Source organism: Ascaphus truei, chromosome 1 (genome assembly GCF_040206685.1).
Source record: "Ascaphus truei isolate aAscTru1 chromosome 1, aAscTru1.hap1, whole genome shotgun sequence".
Taxonomy (NCBI): Eukaryota; Metazoa; Chordata; class Amphibia; order Anura; family Ascaphidae; genus Ascaphus; species Ascaphus truei.
Genome location: NC_134483.1, coordinates 54,988,719 through 55,005,418, shown reverse-complemented (window position 1 = coordinate 55,005,418; position 16,700 = coordinate 54,988,719). Strand labels below are relative to the sequence as shown.

The following is a 16,700-nucleotide window of genomic DNA, read 5'->3' as shown; positions in this document are numbered from 1 at the left end:
CTACCCTGCTCTCTGTACCCCTTGAACCTTAATACGAACTCTACCTTGCTGACCTCTGGAACCCTTGGACTTGGCTTACGAACTTTGACTACTCTTTCTGTACCCCCTGGACTTTGGCGCACGGACATGACCATTCCTACGTTTACCATCAAGGACGTTGCAAGTATAATACTATTTTTCTACAGGCCCAGCAACGCCATACCACACTCCGGGCTTGCCCCCACTGCTGTGGGTGTGTGGTAATACCGTTCCCACCTCAATATTGGGGTCTTGCCAGGTCTGCGGGCATATAGGCGTGACAAACAGCAAGCTGGTGCCCCTAAGGTGTCTGGAAGTAAAGGATTTTGAGGGACAGGTGATTCAAAAGCCTGATCCCAAGTATTATAAGTAGTAACCCCATACTCTTCATGTTGGAAAAGTTAGAAATATCATTGCTGTAATCATTGCATGATTTGGGTTCTTGCTGTCTGTATACTGTATGTATTAATGTTATAATGTATTAGTGTTAATGTTATAACATGTCTGTTCATGTTATAATATCTCTTATGTGTAACCTGTTATTGCATTGCAGGCTCCAGGGTAATGGATTGTGCTCCAAATTCATCCCAGTGAGGACATGGGATTTTCCACCCAGGGGAGAGTATAACATGGCTAGTCCAGGCTGCCTCTGTGCCTCCTGTCACGCAAGTCCTTAATAGCTACAGGCTGTGGTAGGCTATCCTAGGTGTATTTACTCCCCAACCCCTCATGCTGACTCTCTGAGTGGTGGTGACACAGGGTCTGTTTATAGCCAATAATGGTTCAGACCTTGTGCCCTCCCCTTCTGGTGTCGCAAGAGAGAAAGTGCTAAATTATAGGGAGTTCTCTTCCACCCCTCCTAGGGAGAGGAGGTGTGTGCTGTTTCCTCCCAGCTGGGGGTGAGACATGCCAGTCAGTCCTTCCTGGGTTGACTGAGAGAGATCAGACCTGAGAGCACGGCCAAAATATTATCAGAGGGCCAAGCACCATCCAGAGGCCTGGGACCCATCTCAATCCATCCTTGATCCGCTGTATACCAACCTCAGTGGATGTCCAAATAAAGCCTTCCTTTTTATATACCCCTGCCTGAGTCTACAGTCTATTGGGTAGGGGTATACTCTAAAGTCTGCCACAGTGGGGACTGTCTCCGGGAACCCTCGAGCCCACTATGGCTGCAGGCGCTGTCACCCTGAGTAATAACGTGAGGATCAACAAAAGTCTGTCCTGTTCCCCACTACATCGCGGACACTCAGCTCTCCTGGAACCTCACAGGTATGCACGCACCTTGTCACCTGTAGCCAGCAGTACATCTTCCAGAGAGAGAGGGGGGGGAAGGGGAAGAACAGGGCTACACACACATACTGTACACTGACTGACAGACACACACAGAATTCACAGTTACTCTAAATATAGAAGTGCGAATAGCTAAAACATGCGTTCTAAGTCAAACATATTTTTGTTTTGGCACTGAAATTGTGTTTTGATTTTTAATTAAAAACATCAGCATCACAAATACAATTTCTGTGACAAAATAGTAACAAAAGACAAAGAAGTTTCACTTAAAATACGCGTGCTCGGCACATACACTTTTTAACACACGCTTTTAGCTCATCAACCATAGTTTCCTTTGGTGCAAAGCATTTGTTGAAAATCCCTTGCTAAAACACTCCACCCAAAATAGTTTCATTGCCTCTAATGGACCTGAAGTATTTAATCGAGAGCCCCTAATTCATGTTTGTGGGGCATTGTACTCTTATCCCAAACAATGATGTTGCACTCTTGCTGCTCCTGTATTTTTGCTAATGTTTCAAATTGGATTTTCAGAGTGACCAAGATGAAGTGGTAGTTTGAGAGTTGTGTGATTAGATCATGTCATATGTGATGTCATCAGTTATGTAATTGCTGATGTCATATGTGATGTCATTTGTGAATTTTATCCAAACATAGACAAAAAAAAACCTGCTCCTTGAGCTCAGGAACCATTATGCAAAATGTGGTTACAATATCTTAAAACCGTTCTATAGTGTGTGCGGCCGTGCGCACGCGCGTGCATGTGTGTGTGTGTATGCTGTGAGTGAGGTACTGTGTGTATGTGTATACATATGAGTGTGTATGTATGTGTATATGTCTGTGTGTTATAAATACGTTTGAAATAAATAAATTAAAAAATAAATAAAATGTTAATAAATTATTTATTAATTGTACATACATACAAATAAACACAAACATACATACATACACAGACACACATGTACTTAGGCATCGTCCAGGCTGGACACGTTGAGACAATGCACATGGCCTGCGTGAGCGGGCGGGTGCGCCTGCTCGGCGCTCAGCTGCTTGCCGGGCAAGCAAAATTGATTTTGCTGCTCGCAAGCGAGTCACGTGAGCGGTTCGCCCAATGAGGGCGAACCAGCTCCATGATGTCGTGGCCACGCCCCCAGACGAACACTCACCTAGCCGACAGGGCGCAGCGCTGGAGCGCCAGTGGGCCTGTTTCCACCCTGGACGAGGCCCGACATTTCAGCGGCGGTAGCGGCGCAAATTCTTTATTTACCTAATCTTCCCCCCTGTCGGCCAGTTCCACGCACACTGCCGTGCGCGCGCGGTCCTATTATCTATTAACCTCAGCCAACTATAAATGCCGCGCGCACGGCGCAGCAAGCGCACGCACTATAGAACAGCCCATAAGAGGAGTCCAAATGCATAACAAAAAAACAAACAACTTAAAAAAAAAATATATATATATATAGTACAATGAATAGTATCATTGCTCTCATTGTCTGTATGTATAAGATTATACAAATCAATAGAAAAGTTAGACTCTCCTCTCTCTCTCCGTCTCTCCGCCTCCAGCAGCCGCAGGGTGGGATAGAGCCTTGTCTTGGATATGATGCGGATGACGTCACCGAGGCTTCCAAACCCTGGCAGCGCTGGGAAGCGAGAGGGTATGAGAGCGCGCGGGGCTCGCGGGCAGTGACTCACCTCCAGCCACTCTGCGGACAGCAAGCCGAGGAGCCGGCGTGCTATGTAAGTGACCCGGGGGGGAGGGAGAGAGAGGTGGCCTCTCACTGTATAATCCGTTCTAGTGCTGGCCTCGGGAGAGAGAGTGTCAGGGATGTTGTTGTTGTTGATATCGAGGCCTGGCTGCTGCTATTAGGAAGGCTCAGCCCATGTGCACACTGCAGGGAGACTGTGGGAGTCAGCAGCAGCACAGCGGGCAGGACGGGGCTACATACACCAGCACTGGAGGCAGTGACTCGCTCTCAGTGCGGGAGCGCTTACACACTACTCTCCCAGCAATGCGCAGGACTATGGGATCCAGTGATTCCCATACCCTAGGACTTACATTATATGCAATCAGTGCACAGGAAGCGAGTTGTTGCATCCAGTGAGAGTGTGTTTAAGGAGTTTGTATGCAGCTCGGTTTGAGTGAGTAATGTATGGGGGTCATTTTATTATAGAAATCACTCTATAGACAAGTGGTGTGGAAGTGTATTTATATACATATATATAGCCCTACCCCAAATATGCCTGCCTAACCTTTACACTAACCAGCATTGTCTGAGTCCAGTCATTGCTGGCCAAATAAGGGAGAGGGAGGAGAAGGCTGTTATAGAGCCGGGTAAATAGGCACTTTCTATAAACCTCATGAGGCTTATAGGCAAGTAATGGTGCACAAGAGCAGCTTTTGGACCTAGTAGTACAGCCACAGATGTCAAGGGGATACACATAATCAGGGGGTGTAAGAAGTAACCATAGCTTGTGTTGGATCACTGTTGCATTGGAGTAAACATTGGATCTGGAAAGCGTGGCATTGCATCAGAAAACACCTTGAGTCTCATTTAATACCAATACAAGATGTTGTTTTGACTGTTAATAAGAGAGTAGATAATGAATCATGGCTTAAAATGAAAACTGCTGGAAGGACCAGCAGCTGGATACAATACAGGACCGCGATATTCAGACCCTCTCCTGGGAAACGTATTCTGAAACATAATTCCCTCGAAATAATTGCTAATGTTATTTTACAGTCAAGGATTGAGAACATATATCACTAGATTTTAATTGATTCACTGTATATTATAAGTGAACACTAGTACAGCTAGCGCCCTTCCTTCACTATAACACAGCAAGGATTGAGAACAGGCAGTAAGAAATAAACTAACATAATAAGGGAATTTTGGAAAAATTGCTAAACAATTTAAAAAAAAGATATATTTTATTCAGTGTATCTGTTGTGGTTAAAAAATACTGAAAATTAGTATGAAAATCTATACATGATATCATCATGCAATTATAGTCGTTAATGTTCGATAAACATTATAATTATAAGTGTTTTGTTATAACTTTAGGATAATTAAAATGTTGTTTTGGGAAGTTTGTACAATAATCACTAATGATATTTTAAAGATGTCAGTGCATATTTAATCAAATACAATAAACTTAGATTGTAAGCTCTCCGGGGCAGGGATTTCCTTTCATATTGTCTGACTTTGGGTTTATTGTATTATTATCCCCTGTACTGTATTGTCCTTGTAAAGCAGTGAGTACACCGTGGGCACGATGTACGTACACCGTGTGACCTTGAGGCGTTTTAAGAAAAAAAATAGTACACTGGGATTGAGCATTTATTTAATGTTCTGTTAATGTTTGTATTTGTTGCACTAAAAACGTTAAATCATTGCTATGCCTCTTGCAGCAAGGAGGTTGTGAAGTGGTGTTTTGTATCGATAGCCAGCACCCCCACAAGTAGTGAATATGCTAAGTACAGTCTACTGGTACAGTATGTGTCCAGAGGGTGTGAATTTCAACCTACCAAGAAAAAAGAGGCAAATTAGGAATGCAGTCATAGGAATAGCCATGGGAATTGCCCTTAAGGAATGGATAGCCTCCATTACTCTGCATATATAACCTTGAGCATTATTAGTTCCCAGTATGGAGCCAGCTACAGTAATTGTTTTTGTTCAAGGTGCGTGTAAATCCCTTTATTATGGTGCAACACATTGTTTAGTATGAAAAGTTGTTAATTGTGTTACTATTGGGGAAGAATAGCTATAATTTGACTACATTATAGAAGTGGTACTGAAAAATGTAAATTTGGGATTTCACTTGTGGTGTTATGAGGATTATATTATTGAATTGGGTCTATAGGAGCACTTTGTGCTTCTCACAACTAGAACTGGTCATTTTCTACCTTTCACTCTTGTGTTTCTGCTGTTGATTTTATATGTACACATTTATATCATGTAATCCCTCATAGGACAATGATAAGGAATTATACAGTAGCATATAATGAAAAAGAAATATGGTTCAGTTTCATCTTGTCTGTACTGTTTGATAATAGGTGTTTATAGGTACAGTATTAACAGGAAAATTGGCAATATAGTAATGAATTACTTGTAAGCCCCTTATTTACTCCATTTAATTTTATATAGACAAGATTTCACATGTTGCATGGATTCTTTTTCCCAAAAGTTTGCCTTTTTGTCCAGTGCTGGCAGTTACGTGTGTGTGTGTGTGTGTGTGTGTGTGTGTGTCTTATCTTTTTATCCACAGATTTTAATTCAATGTTATGTGTATCTACTTGTATACCAGCTGCAGCATGAAAAGGAGGAGTTGGCGAAATATAATGGAATTGTACAGTATGAAACTGTCATTTTAGTAGTGAACTCTAAATGGTATCAATCATTTTGTCCAGTTTACCTGTAAGGGAGGGTGTTAAGACAGGATAGATCATATTTCCTTTCTAATTGTTGTGTGTGTTGTTTTTTTTTTTTTTTTAAACTTTTATCCTTTTACTGAACAAAATTGTTTTATTTGTTTCAGTGTTGCTAGCCAGTTTTCATAACCGTATACAAATACGTGTGTGTAATAATAAGAAATCAATCATTAAAAGCACAAGAAGATACCATCTTCCCTGGGTGCTGTGCACGTTTCTCCTTCATATAACTTCTTATAACGCAATGTATTTACTGTTGTAGTTCAACATTATTTACACACTTTTTAAGTTCAGAAAATAGTTGCCTCTTTTTGCAGTGCTTTAGTCACCGTTCACAGGCTTTCACATGGCCCAGGTTCCATCTAAATGTTTAAATCTATTTTTTTTCTTTTTGTTATTAGTTGGTTATTTCCTTTTCCAACAACGGCTGTACTGCAGTGTTTAATTTTATTATAAACACACATTTACAATACCGGGAAGAACATTTTAATGTACCATGCTGTAATTGCAATGGCATCATTAGAGGAAATGTAATTATACGCCCATCTAGTGACCCAGAAATTTTATGTACCGTCTATGTGACAGCAGATCAGTAATGTATCTATTAAAATGCTACGGTAGTTTGGTTATGTAGGGCAGCGGTGCGCAAACTGTGGGGCGCGACCCCCAGGGGGGGCGCAAGACTACCGACGGGGGGCGCGGGGTTTACAGAGGCCCCGCGCGCTTCCCGAAGGCACTTAAATGAAGTGCCGGGGGAGCTACAGGGCCTCTGCAAACCTAACTTACCGTGGCTCCGGCGGCTTCCTCCTGCGTCACCATGGCAACGCGGCGTCAAAATGACGCTGCGAGGTCATGTGACGTCACGTTGATATGGCAACGTGACGTCATTACGCCGGAGCGCGGGTAAGTTGGGGTTGGGGGGGGCGCGGGAGTGAGGGGACAGCCGGCAGGGGGGCGCAGGGAAAAAAGTTTGCGCCCCCCTGATGTAGGGCACACATCGAGGCCCATAAAATTTAGACTTTCGGAACACAAATCAAATATTTGAAACTGTGACCCTAGTGAGCTAAAAAAAACAGGGATGCATGTGGGAAGCATTTGTATTTGCAAAAATGCAATGTATCGCAGATCCAAGTTACTGTACCAACAAGAGGAGGCAATGTCATTAATTTGTTGCTAAAAAAAAATTAAACATTTTGTATTGAGACACTACAGAGTGTACCCAATGGGTTAAATGAGGAATGAATATACTGTGCAAATGTTTCATCTACTGATTGAAATCCTTTCTTCCTCCAGTGCTGCTGTGTTTGAGCGGGCTAGGCTGCAGGGAGGCGATGTTCTTTTGTGTTTCTTAAACGGAGTTTATGTTTTCGGCATATAAAATATAAGGTTTATATTTTGCTCTGTTAGGGTTCATACAAATTAATAATAACTTTATTTCATATGGCACTTTTCTCCTAGTGGGATTCAAAACGCGTCGCAATCGCAGTATAGTGCGTGGTACGCAGCACAAAGGATTTTTACAGACACAGTCCCTGCCCAGATGCTCTTACAATGTGTTTTTGGTGCCCGAGGCACAGGGAGATACAGTGAGATAACACCGGGATTTGAAGCAGGCTCCCTTGCTTCAAACTTCGTGTCATTCTGGGTAATGACATGCAAATGAGCACAGTGTGTCACTTTTTGCTTCTTATCGGCTTTAACATGGACTCCTATAAGCTTATGCCTGCCGCATTACACAGCTTTTCAGCACAGCCTGCGTTTAAAGTGCATGGCCAGTAATCCCATTTGCAGACAGCTGTTTGACCTTTTAGGGTCTCATCAGTGTGAGGTTGCAGGCTATGCATATAAAGAACACTTGTGGTCGCTTTACATGCACCCGATGAAAGGAGGTTCGAGGTCCCCCCCGTAGCGTAGTATTAAAACCTCTGCACATTAAGATGTGAAACCAAAGACCCACGTATCAGTTTCTTGGGCACCCGCTCAGGTGTGCAGTTTCTTTGTGTATTTTTTTTTTTGTACGAATTAACATTTTAAGACCATTGATTTGAAATCAGCTGAACGCGTCTCCAGAGCTGGGAAGCAGCTTCCCGGTATGTTAAATATGAATCTGTGCAGGTAACTTCTTTTCAAGTGGCTAGACAAGATTTATGTATCATTTCAGTCCATGAAAAGATGTAACACAGAAAATAGGCTTTCCTGTAAAGGCAGAGCAGTGTAATGCAGGACATTGTAATGACCAAGAAGTTATTCAACGCAATCCTGGTTAACCACGTTTATTTATATTGTTTGAACAGGGAGTCTCCCAGTTTTATCCGTCTTATAACCTGATGACAGCTTAGCAAAATAACAAGTACAAAATGTTCATAGTACTTAATACAAACACAGCCCTTTCAATTGAGGACGTATGAAGCCTGTGTTTGTAACGGGTGTACTGCCAGCTGCCAACGGCCAACGGGTATATCATTCAGCTGACGGTATTGGCTAATAGAAACAGGTGTATATATTTATTGTGAAATATTTATTATTTGCGTGTAGAGCACAATGAACAGAAATTTGCTATATTTGTTTTTCCCCACAAGGCACATGTATCAAGATTGAATTGATTACATAAGCTTTGCGTCTGTGTGTACAACTAATTTGTGTCATTGTTGGCACATTCTTTAAATATGCCATTTCTTTTGTTCTAATAGAAAACACATGTTATCTTTTTTTAACAAGTAATATTTACATGTTGTTTCCTTTTTATTATTCTGCTAGAAAACACCATTCTTCTTATTTCTGTGTAATTTAATTCCAGTTTTATTCTTCTAAATTATTTAGGCGGGCTCGAATATGTGAATCGCCAGCATTTATGTTCTATACATAGATAGGTACTGTGTTAAAATGTGACAAATAATGTTGCTGTGTCAGTAACTATAACGTTGAATCCTTTTCTGAGGTTGATTTTAGTCCAGGGGAATTTAGAGGCAATCCAAGCTGTTTTTGTGTCATTTTGTTTTAGGCCTCGTTCAGGGTGCTGGCTTCGGAGGGAGGGCGTGCTGCCGTGCGTGCTGCCGTGAGAAACAAAGTATTCAATTTGAATACTGGTTGTCAGGGTAGCAGCTGCCCTGTCTCCGAGGCCAGGAGTTGAAGCTGCCTACAGGTTAAATAAACGAAAATTTCGTTTTTTGGAGCTGCAGTAGCGTCACTGGGACTAGGCAGCCAATGAAATCATTCTTCAGAATGATTTCATGACTGCAACCTCGATACTTACCCTGCTGTGTGTAACCCCGCCCCCTCCCCAACGCTGAAAAGTCTGCCGGGGGATAAACACAGATCGCCCAGCAAACTGCCGCACTGCCGCCCACCCGCCCTCCCTCCGAGTCCTGCAGCTGGCACCCTGAACGAGGCCTAATACAGGATTGAAGCAAGCGGTCTCCGGGGCTGAACCCCACTAATTTCTGCTCCTGGGACCCACCCTGAGCCAATAGGAATCCAAACCTGATGACATTACAGTTTCCAAATGGCCTGCGTGGCCCAGGAGCTCTGAAAATCAGACATATAGTGAACCCTGGAGTGGATACCGGCGCCCCCTTCGGAGGCAAGTACCTCTTGAAGGGGGTCCCCGGAGCTCAAATTAATGGGTTTCAGCTCCGGAAGACCTTCAACTTAATAGTACTTCAAATGAATACAGAATTTAACAGTTTAAAACAGGTTGGATTGCTTTGTAGCTGTGTATGGAATGAAACAAGTAGGCTGTAGAGGTAATCATTGTCACAATGAATATGATTGTCGACGTTTTGGAGGCGGTATTGGTCTGTCTCTTGACCTATGCAGACCTTAGCCCACCAGGTCTTTGAGATGGACAGTCAGACTTCTTTCTCAAGGAAAAATACCGTGACTTTAAAAACATTTAGCATTTGTGATTTCTTTGGAAATGATAGATTCCAGTATACAAACGTTTGGATCTCACAGGTTTATTCTTCTTCTGTAAGATCGTACTGAACCTGTATAAGAAACCTGTGAGGTTCAATAAAAGGTAGCATAATACCTATTTACCAATATTTCTCATTTTTATTATATTTTTTTATTTTAATATCCCTTTTTGTTTGTCATTGATCTAAGCCTTTTTTTTTTTGTCTTTAGAAATTAAGATCTTTTGTTTTTTCTAAAAGGCTCTCTACAGAAGCAAAGACACATCGTCCAAATGTTTCCATCACCTTTGTTCTGTCCCACCAACCTTGTTGCTGCCAGAGTTGGCCGTGCATTGCTGGGCTTGCTAAGTTGGTTAAGCAATTAGTCAAACAGAAGTATTTTTAAATCGTTGTTGAAACTTTTTTTTTTTGCTGTTTTAATTTCTGACACTGTCATCTACTATTCTTTAGTTTTGGCAGGTAATTATGTTGGTGACATAAACAAAACTGATGACCGTAGAGGGCAGTATAAGAATAACATAGCACTATTGTATGATAAAAAAAATATTTTTGCTAAGTGAGCCTGTCCCTTTTTTAAAGTCTTTTTTAATAACCCTGATTGATCTTTTCCCTGCGTTCATGGTGTTTGCTCCATGCATTCAGGTGTGATGTATTGAGCTTGTGTGGGCTTAATAACAGTCCATTTAGTTGTTACTAAACATGGACATGCATTTAATAGACGTAGCCATGGTTGTGAGTGCAGAATAAATGACTTCAGTATTATATGATAAAAAAAAGTTTACATTTTTTTTATTTGGACCAACAATTGATATTTTATTACACACTTTCATGACTTCTGCGCTCTCCCGCAGGTCCCACAAAACTGCTTTCTGATCCCACCTAATCTGCTTTAGATTGTTATCTTGATTGTTACTGTTTATCTGCTAAACACATCAAATCTTTTGTGCATCAGTATTAAGGTTCTGAGGAAGAGAGCAGTACTCTTGCAAGTTTAACCTGAAATATCAATTCTTAGTTCAGATACAGTAGGTATCCGCTAATACTGACGTATATTCATTTATTTAACCTGTACATTCATGTGGTAGGCTGGGAATACAGACAATTGAACAGTATATTGCTGATAGCGATCATATTCAATAACTTTCTTTTGCAACCTTCCCAAATACATTCACAGACGAATCCTCATTCAATCACCGTTGCACTTGAAACACATCTAGCACATTTTTACTTCCATTTGTGTTTAACTCCCTATTCTCACCTACAGTACATGGTTTGAAAATGTTTTTTTCTTTGATAAATAACATTAATATTTCTGCTTTCAGTTTCAACCTAATCCCATTAATTCAGTGTCGAACGCGTCAGCAGTTTAAGCGTCATAGAAACGAAATATAGATCCTTTTTGATGGGGCACTTAAATGTAGCCATGTGTGCAACTTTTTATCGCCATTTAGACCCAAAGTTAGAAAACTTTTGCACCCTAAATCCTACTCTAAGTGCGGTAATGCATAGTACCATTTATTAACTTTAGTATCATCCTCCTAATGAAACTAGTTTGGATATTAGTGCTGTTCAACATTTTATTTACTATCAATATTCCTCTAAAGTGTAAAACTGCCGAAGGTTTTGATAGTGAATTAAAGAGCAGTAAAAGTAGTTGCTAAAAAATGGGGGACAGGGAGGGTTGAGCTGTAGTTTAAGACGGGTGTGCAAACTTTTGGTGCTGCGCCCCCCCCGCCCTTACCTTTATGCAGGCGTGAAATGACGCAGTGGGTCATGTGACTACACATGACCCGTTGCCTCATTTGACACTATTGCCATGGCGATATGTCGCCCGAAGCAGGCTGAATCATGTTAAGTGAGTTACAGAGGCCCCGTTCTCCCTCCCCCCCCCCCCAAAATCTAACTTTCCCACCCAGTTTGCACGCCCCAGGTCTAAGAGACTGACTTTCAGGCCCATATTTACTTCGCAGTCTTCTGCTATAAAGCACCTTCTGGTGCTGAAAAAGCCCTCATTGCCCATTAACTTGAATAAGCTATAAGGTGACTTTCAGCTCCTCTAGGTGCCTTATGGCAGAAGACTGCTTAGTGAACATGGCTCTTAATCCCTTTTGCTGACAGTATTTTGCAATGTGCAACCAAAGTGCACTAAAACAAAGGTGTTAAAGCAGCTTATTAGATGTCATGTGATGCATCACAGGCACAGGTCATTGAGGGAATGTCATCTCCCCCCCTTTATAAGTGACAGATTAGAGAGTACTTGAATATGGTGACATTGATCGTGACAAAAAGGTCAGTGCCTAAAATAGGGCGAGGACAAAGACGGTGGTGTTATTATAGACGGTACATAAACGTACAATCATTAACTAGCCATTGGAATGAGATCTAGCAGCAATCCTAGCTACTCAAATGTTTTATTCTAACTGTTCTAGAGTTACTCTGTAACTGTCCCCAGTGGGGCGAACCTTTTATAAATTCTATAGTTTTATATTATTATTAATTTATATTTCAAAATAAGAAAAAAAATGCAACAGTGGCGATGAGATGTGGGGTTAGATCCTCAGCAGTGCACTGAATCAGGACAAATAACATTGTTAGGTAACGGGCGTTATTTTTCCTTAATTTTTTTTTTAACTTATATTTTTTTAATTATTTTTTCACACATAAAACGGGGATGGGAAGGATACAAAAATAAAAAGGGGGGGGGGAAGGGGCACAACCATTTTGTATCAAATTTCTTAAAAACAACAGTCAAATTGCATATCATCCAACATTTGGTAAAAAATATATTTTACATTCTGCACTCCCATACCCTCTCTCCCTTCGGGAGCACACCCTTATCTAGCATCCCTGGGCTCCCAGACCCTATCATACTTCTTAGTGGTATGGATCAGAAATTAGGTGAGTTTCTCCATTAATTGAACATCATTGACCCTACTAATAACCTCTCTTCTGGAGGCGGGAGGGCCTTTTTCTGCGCTGCGGTCTACAGTGCATCTGGCTGCTGTTAGAATATGTAGAATCAATCTTTGTGTATGATGATTCACATCTTCCATAGACTTAACCAAAATAGTCAGAATTGGGACCAGCAGGATTTTTATATCAGTCGCATCTTCTTTTTTATTAGTTTTAAAACTGTCTTCCAGTACATCTGCATTACTGGACAATACCACCAGATGTTGTGCCAAATCTCCTAATTGTCCACAACCCCTCCAACATCTGTCTGAGGTCCCCGGTAACATCTGTTCTAATCTTTTGGGTGTGTAATACCATCGTAACAATATTTTATATATATTCTCTTTTGTTACCGTACATATAGAGGTTTTACCCACATTGTCCCAAATATCTTTCCAGTCCTCCCTTGTTATTTCAGTCTGGAAATGCAGGGCCCACTGGCCAATATATTTATGATTTGGGGTATCTTTAATATTTAGCCCCTGATACAGAGATGATTGTATTGTATGTCTTTATTTATATAGCGCCAAAAGTGTACTCGGCGCTTCACAAAGAATACAGTACAGGGAATTTAAAAAATACAATAAGTGCAGCAAAAATCAGACAATGGGAAAGGAAATCCCTGCCGAAGAGCTTACAATCTAAGAGGTTTGAGGGGAAACTTACAGAGACAGCAGGGGAGGGAATAAGTGCTGAAGATGGGTGTGCTTGGCCACAATGGGTGGTATAAGTGACTGTGGGACAATAGCCATGAGTGCAGACTATTGGGATGCTTGGTTTGTGGGGCAAGTTTTAAGGTTAGTCAGTGTTAAATGAAAAGGTTAACATCATTTAAAGGGCAAGAGATGGCAGGGAGGCGTAGGTGAGATCAGGTGTGTATGTCTGGCTTCAGGCTTAGATCCCCAGTAGCAGGAAGGAGTAGATAGAGGGTGTGAATAGAGGAGTTGTGTGGGTGTTTTTTATTGAGGGGTAAAGAAGATGGAGATATATGAATAGAGTTGGAGACATGGGGCTGGTAGAAAGAAATGTGTATTTTGAAAAGAAGCGAGGTCAGAGCAAATATAAATAGTAGCAGCATCATGGCAGCAGTAGTTTAGTGCTGAGATGTGTGGTCTGGGATAGAAAATGTCCACCTTTCCAGCGTAGTTCACATCCAAGATTGAGGGCCCATAGGTGTTCTGTAGTCCCCTTGTTTCCCTCCTGTTAAACTCGACCATGCCACTTAACACTGGGCCACTTTGAATCTTGGGCTGCTTTTCACAGCTAGGGCTGCTCTGGTTGCTCTTATAAAGGCCTAATAAGTCACCTGACAGAATTTATTTCAGCCCAACCACCTTAATTAGCACATGTGGGGCATATTAACACAGATGTTTTTTTCAACAGGTCTTGTCATGCCTAAGTGTTAGTGTAAGTTCATTTAATTAAGACTAGATTAAAGACTACAACTAAAAATACACATAGCACAGGATTGCTTGCAGACAGACAATTCAGATATGTTTTTTTTTACCTGTGAAGAGAAGAAAAAAGATAATCAGTAAATCAATAATCTTCTAACTACCTGTTAAACTCGACCATGCCACTTAAAACTGGGCCAAACCTCTTTTGTATTTTGTATTTTTTTTGTTTTACATAAATCTTCAAATCGTGTACTGTACATAGTTATAGTAGATGAGGTTGAAAAAAGACATACGACAATCAAGTTCAACCTATGCTAAATTTAGACAACAGATACTTTTTCCTATATCTATATTTCCTTATTGATCCAGAGGAAGGCAAACAAAAACCCCCATTGTTATATCATCCAATGATATCTCATAAGGGGAAAAATAAATTCCTTCCTGACTCCAAGAATTGGCAATCGGATTAATCCCTGGATCAACATCCTTCCCATGTATACTTATTTGGTATATCCTTGTATACCTTTCCTATCTAAAAAGATGTCCAACCTTTTTTTGAACAAATTTTTTGTATCTTCCATCACAGTCTCCATGGGTAATGAATTCCACATTTTAACTGCCCTTACTGTAAAGAACCCTTTCCTTACTGTAAAGATCCCTGACTTTTTGAGACTCGAAAACTGGATTTCCCAAAACAAACTGTTTTTAAACACTGACAAGACTGTAACAATGGTATTTGTGACCAAGACTACATTTTTAAAGCTTCCAGCGACTGAGCTCCTGATTAGAACCAACGCTAACACTACCCTAACCCTTGTCACTAGTTTTAAATACCTGGGCTTATTGTTTGACTCCCACTTAACTTTCGGAGTGCACATTGATACCCTGACAACCAAGACCTATGCCAAACTAGGGGTACTTTACAGGAACAAATCCTCCCTAAGTCTCCTGGTCAGAAAGCGTATCGCACAGCAGATGCTAATGCCAATTATTGACTACTAGCTGAGAGACCCGGCGTTGCCCGGGATGTAAATCCGTAATACTTAGTATTATTTATAAATGGTGGAACAATAGGTGAGTATTTGTTGGAAAAGTTGGATAATAATGTTGAAAAGAAAGATGGAAGAAAATGTAATACGATGTTGTATAAAAATGGTTTATTGTAAACACACCACAGTACAATGTATATTTTGGTGACATAAGTGATGTGAAAATGTGAGGCGTGTGTCCTGCTAGGGTGTGAGCGTGTGTGAGGCGGCAGGTGGGTATTCAGTACGGGTGGCGCGTGGGTAGTGAGTGCTGGCTGTGGGTCGGGGTCCTGCTAGGGTGTGAGGCGGCGGGTGTGTGGGGTGGGTGAGAGGCGGCGGGTGTGTGGCGAGTGTGGCAGGTGTCTGTTGAGTGCGTGCGGTGGCTGTGTGGCGCAGGGGTGTGAGCGGTGGGCGGGTGAAAGGCAGAAGTGCGGGTGGGCGAAAGGCAGAGGCAGGAGGGCGGACGAAAGGCATTGAAGGAGGGGAGGTGAGGTCGGAGGGGTGGTGGGGGGGTGGTGAGGGGAGGTGAAGGGGGGCGGAGGGGAGGTCGGAGGGGAGGTGAGGAGGATGGGTGGTGAGGGGGGGGGTGGTGGGGGATGGTGAGGGGAGGTGAAGGGGGGGGGGAGGTGAAAGGGGGGCGGAGGGGAGGTAAAGGGGGGGCGGAGGGGAGGTAAAGGGGGGGCGGAGGGGAGGTGAAGGGGGGCGGAGGGGAGGTGAAGGGGGGGGCGGAGGGGAGGTGAAGGGGGGGGCAGAGGGGGTAGGTGGGAAGGGTGGAGGGGGGGGGCTGGGGGGGAGGGAGGGGTGAGGGTAGATGAAGGGGGGGTGGAGGGGAGGTGAAGGGGGGGTGGTAAGGGGGGGGAGGTGGTGGTAAGGGGGGGAGGTGGTGGGAAGGTGGGAAGGGGTGGTGGGAAGGTGGGAAGGGGGGGGGTGGTGGGAAGGTGGGAAGGGGGGGGAGGTGGTGGGGAGGTGGGAAGGTGGGGGGTTGTAAGGGGGAGTGAAGGGAAGGTGGGGGGTTGTAAGGGGGGAGTGAAGGGGGGGTGAAGGTGGGGGTGGGGGTGGAGGGGGCGGTGAATGTGGGGGTGAAGGTGGGGGTGAAGGGGAGGTGAAGGTAGGGTTGGAGGGGAGGTGAAGCGGGGGTGGAGGGGAGGTGAAGCGGGGGTGGAGGGGAGGTGAAGCGGGGGTGGAGGGGAGGTGAAGCGGGGGTGGAGGGGAGGTGAAGGGGGCGTGGAGGTGAGGTGAAGGGGGGGTGGAGGAGGGGAGGTGAAGGGGGGGGGTGGAGGGGAGGTGAAGGGGGGGGGGGGTGGAGGGGAGGTGAAGGGGGGGGGGAGGGGAGGTGAAGGGGGGGTGGAGGGGAGGTTAAGAAGGGGGGGTGGAGGGGAGGTTAAGGGGGGGTTGGAGGGGAGGTTAAGGGGGGGTTGGAGGGGAGGTGAAGTGGAGGGGAGGTGAGGGGGGGGAGGGGAGGTGAAGGGGGGAGGGGGGGAGGGGAGGTGAAGGGGGGAGGGGAGGTGAAGGGGGGAGGGGAGGTGAAGGGTGGAGGGGGGGGAGGTGGAGGGGGGGGAGGTGGAGGGAGGTGGAGGGGGGGAGGGGAGGTGGAGGTGGAGGGGGGGGAGGTGGAGGGGAAGTGGAGTGAGGGGTGGGTGAGGGGAAGTGGAGTGAGGGGTGGGTGAGG

The 16,700-nt window shown here is 43.6% G+C and overlaps 1 protein-coding gene across 1 annotated transcript in view; it reads left to right on the top strand.

The window, feature by feature from the left end:
• The first annotated feature begins 2,915 nt into the window (after positions 1 to 2,915).
• Positions 2,916 to 16,700, top strand: part of LIFR (LIF receptor subunit alpha) — a 114,105-nt gene continuing 100,320 nt past the window's right edge. Inside the window, exon 1 of the mRNA XM_075588493.1 lies at positions 2,916 to 3,048. The gene's annotated coding sequence lies outside the window, so the exon portion shown is untranslated. The remainder of the gene's footprint in view (positions 3,049 to 16,700) is intronic.